The sequence below is a fragment of the Dipodomys ordii genome, unplaced genomic scaffold (genome assembly GCF_000151885.1).
Source record: "Dipodomys ordii isolate 6190 unplaced genomic scaffold, Dord_2.0 Scaffold42, whole genome shotgun sequence".
Lineage (NCBI taxonomy): Eukaryota > Metazoa > Chordata > Mammalia > Rodentia > Heteromyidae > Dipodomys > Dipodomys ordii.
Window position 1 is genome coordinate 1,988,675 of NW_012267258.1, and position 4,834 is coordinate 1,993,508.

Below are 4,834 nucleotides of genomic sequence, written 5' to 3' on the forward strand. Positions count from 1 at the left end.
CCCCCCCCCCCAAAAAAAAGAAAAGTACCAAGGAGTTAACTAGGAGAGAACAATGATGTAGAATTTCCTGTGTGTCTACTATTTAACAATTACCTTTATTACCAATAAGGGGATGTGTTATTGGAGTGATAGTTTCAAGTCAGGAGTTAAGACAAACATTGGTGTTTACTTTGTCTTCCATGTGCTTCATCACTAAAAACACAGTGCTAAAGGGCACTCATAATTCTATAATTCTCACTTCTCGGAGGCTGAGACCTGTTCAAAGCCAGCCTGGATAGAAAAGTCTGAAGATTATATCTCCCAAATAACTAGCAAAATGCTGGATTAGGAGTCAGGCATGGCTTCGTTGGCAGAGTGCCAGCCATGAGCAAGTAAACTGAGTGACAGTGCAAGACTCTGAGTTCAAGCCCTACTACCATGCCAGCACATACAAAAATTAATAAATGCTTCAAAAGGCCCAAGCTTGTGACTGATAAGCAACACTGCAAAGTGCAAAGGGCTGGGCTTGAGCAGAAGCCCCATGTGATGTTGTCCCAGCTAGTTAGTGATCTTTGACCAGCCCAGACAGAACAATCTGTGAGATGCCATTTCCAATTAGCCAGTAAAATGCTGGACTGGAAGCATGGCTCAAGAGATAAAGTGCCAGGTGAGAGCAAAACAGCTGAATAAGAGCATGAGGTCCTGGTGCAGAAAGAGAGAGACAGAGACAGAGAGAGGGAAAGAGGGAAAGAAGAAGAGAGGGAGATAGAGGGAGGGAGGAAGAGAAGGGAAGGGAAGCAAGGAAGGAGGGAAGGGAAGCAAGGAAGGAAGGAAGGAAGGAAAGAAGGAAGGAAGGAGAAATAAAGTTATTTTGAAGCACACATATAATCTCAGCACTGAGGCAGGAGGATGATGAAGTACTAGACTAGGCTAGCCTAGGAAGCCTAGAGGTGGGATCCTGTCTCAGAAAAATAAAAGAAAGAGAAATCTATTTTGCTCTTTCAAGGTCTGTGTTTCTGTTGGAGAGTAAAGAGAACTCTGAGCTTTTATTTACTCCACTAACCACAATGTAAATATCTTCATTGGAGATATGCTGATTGGCTCTGGCTTTCATATATTATATTGCTGTAATGTACTATGACGATTGTCCAAGGTGTGTAGAAACAGAAGTTCAAGGCCCATCCTAAGTTCCTGTTAAGCTACAGTCTACTATGTTTTACAGTTCCCACTTTGAGGCAGTTTCTAGACATATATATTAGTACAAGTGTATGTGTGTGTATAGGAGAATCTGTTCACAACGACATTCACCAAAGCACTATTTGAAGTGTTGAAAAACTGGAAATAGTTCAAATACCCATTAAAGAAGGACAGTTGAATTTTATTTATCATGGGAAAGGATTGCCAAGATGGCCAAAGACATCTGTGTTGCTACGTGGAGGAGATGTTTCTTGCCCTTTATCTTTTTTTGGGGGGGTGTCCAGTTGTAGGGCCTGAACTCTGGGCCTGGGCACTGTCCCTCAGCCCTTCAGCTCAAGGCTAGCACTCTACCACTTGAGCCACAGCGCCACTTCCGGCTTTTATTTTTCTGCTTATGTGGTGCTGAGGAATTGAACCCAGGGCCTCAAGCATGCCAGGTAAGCGCTCTACCACTGAGCCACCTTCCCAGACCTTGCCCTTTATCTTATATGACATTTTTTTTTTTGGTCGGCCATGGGGCTTGAACTCTGGGCCTGGGCGCTGTCCCTCAGCTCTTCAGCTCAAGGCTAGCGCTCTACCACTTGAGGCACAGCACCACTTCTGGCTTTTTTTTCTGCTTATGTGGTGCTGAGGAATTGAACCCATGGCCTCAGGCATGCAAGACAAGCGCTCTACCACTGAGCCACTTTCCCAGCCCTATATGTTACATTTATATGCACAAAAGAATAGTGTTTAGACAGGAACCAGTGGCTCATAACTGTAACCCTAGCTATTCAGGAGGCTGAAATATGGAGGCTCAATGTTCAAGGCTAGTCCAAGCAAAAAGTTCACTAGGTTTCTTCTCCAAAACAACCAACAAAAAGTAGAAGCAAGCCAGGTGCTGGTGGCTCAGGCCTATAATCCTAGCTACACTACTAGACAGTTAGCAGAATTATATAGTCTTTCTGTTCCTAACAAAAAATATAGGAAAGAGGAACATTATCTATGTTTTATAGTTGAGAAAATTGAGGTGTAAAGAGAAACCTGCCGGTTGGGCACTGGTGGCTCAGGCCTGTAATCCTAGCTACACAGGAGGCTGAGATCTGAGGATCACAGTTCAAAGCCAGGGCTGGGAAGGTGGCTCAGTGGTAGAGCGCTTGCCTTGCATGCATGAGGCCCTGGGTTCAATTCCCTAGCACCACATAAGATAAAAAGCCGGAAGAGGCGCTGTGGCTCAAGTGGTAGTGCGCTATCCTTGAGCTGAAGAGCTGAGGGACAGCACCCAGGCCCAGAGTTCAGGCCTCACAACCGGACCCCAAAAAAAAAAAAAAAAAACAAAACACAGTTCAAAGCCAGCCCAGGCAAGGAAAGTCCTTGAGACTCTTATCCCCAATAAAATACTCAGAAAAAGCCAGGGGTGACACTGTGGCTCAAGTGGTAAAGTGCTAGCTTAGAGCAGAATGGAGGTTCAGGGACAGTGCCCAGACCCTGAGTTCAAGCCCCAGGATGGGCAAAAAAAGTAGAGGCATGGCCCAAATAGTAGAGTACCAGCCTATCAAGTATAAGGTCTTGACTTTAGATTTCAGTACCGAAGGAAAAAAAGAGGAGTGGATAGATTTGGAGCATTAGAGATTATGTCTCACAAATCCTTTCTAGCACTAGACTTCCTTCTTTGGATAAACTTCTATACTTCATAAATCATTAAACTGGAGGGTCCTGTTAATGGGTCAGTTTGGGGTTAGCTTTGGTTCTACTTATAATTATTGATAAAAGAAGTTGACTGAATGGAATTTAGTTTCCTTGCCAGAGAATTCTATTTGACTCTGTTTTTGGATGTAAAGGGAATCTAGCCCCATATTTTAAAAATCATCTTCATTGAGTTCTTCTTCAGAAGAGCCAATTCTGGAAAGATGAAACGATCTAAGGGCTGAGTCCAGACTCTCTATACCAGCCATTCTGCTTTGAGTCTTTTTTTTTTCTTTTTCTTTTTTGCCAGTCCTGGGGCTTGAACTCAGGGCCTGGCTCTGTTCCTAAGCTTCTTTTGCTCAAGGCTAGCACTCTACCACTTGAGCCACAGTGCCACTTCTGGCTTTTTCTGTTTATGTAGTGCTGAGGAATCAAACGCAGGGCTTTATGCATGCTAAGCAAGCACTCTACCATTGTCACATTCCCAGCCCTGCTTTGATTCTTTCTGTACTTTAGGTTTTATGTAAGATAGCATTTAAAAGATCGTTCTAGGGTAGAAGTTTGAAATCACTCATGTGGCTAACCTTCCTCCCTTCCTTCCACAAATAAGGAACTTAAGACTCAGAAGTTGTGACTAGAGGCAGAACTGATGAACACACTGTGTGCATGCGTGTGTACACACACACACACACACACACACACACACCCTTACCTTCTCTTCTTTTGCTCCCTCCTTCCCAGTGGGTCTCCCCCATCCCAGCCCCTGCTATGCTTGGTATAACTTTACTTATTCTCAGTTCCAGGAGAGCAGAGGGTTCATGCTATCAACTATTCTTCCTTAAGAAAAAAAAATATCTACAGATCACACTGGTTAACTTCCTCTTCTTTTGCTTTTCTGTAACATTTTTAATGGTAAAATTGTTACAGAAGAAAATACATTGTTTAAACCGTGGGAGTTTCCATATTCCTCTTTTGGCTCAAGATTCCCTTTTCTCTATTTGAAGGCTTATAAGTAAGAGTCATAGCTCAGGAACTCTTTTCTGGTTTTAGAAAAAAATTGAGACACTGTTATTACTCCCCAGATAATTTTAGTATCCTCCATCAGCTGCCTGCTTCACATCTGTGCATTAATAAGCAGTTTCAAGATAAAATTCCATATGTGAAGAAGACTGGACCACAATAACATCTAGGAAAGGAAGAGGGATAAGATTTTTTTTTTTTGCCAGTCCTGGGGCTTGAACTCAGGGCATGGACACTGTCCCTGGGCTTCTTTTGCTCAAGGCTAGTACTCTATCACTTGAGCCACAGTGCCATTTCTAGCTTTTTCTGCTTATGTGGCACTGAGGAATTGAACCCAGGGCTTCATGCATCCTAGACAAGCACTCTACCACTAAGACACACTCCCAGCCCATGGCCTTTTTTTGTTTTGGTCAGTTGTGGGGCTTGAACTCTGGGCCTGGGCGCTGTCCCTCAGCTCTTCAGCTCAAAGCTAGCTCTACCATTTGAGCCACAGTGCCACTTCTGGTTTTCTAGTGGTTTATTAGAGATAAGAGTCTCACAGAAGGGAGTCTTTTACTCACATTTCCTGTGTGGGAAGCAGGAAATGTTTCTTCTCCTTTTCATTTCTCCCTACTTTATCCTGCTATTAAAGTAAATCCCTGCAAAAAAAAAAAAAAAAGAGTCTCACAGAAGTATTGAGCCTCAATAGCAAGGCCTAGGACGTGTCTGTAATCCTAGCTTCTCAGGCTGCCCAATGGTAGAGTGTACATGCAGCACAAGGCCCTGATTCAGTTCCCCCACTTAGGAGTATACTAAGCCTTAGAGTCTCTTCAGTGCTGAAAGTATAAAATAGAAAAGTACCAAGGAGGGGCTGGGAAGGTGGCTCAGTGGTAGAGCACTTGCCTTGCATGCTCGAGGCCCTGGGTTCGATTCCTCAGCACCACATAAGCAAAAAGAAAAAAGCCGGTAGTGGCGCTGTGGCTCAAGTGGTAGA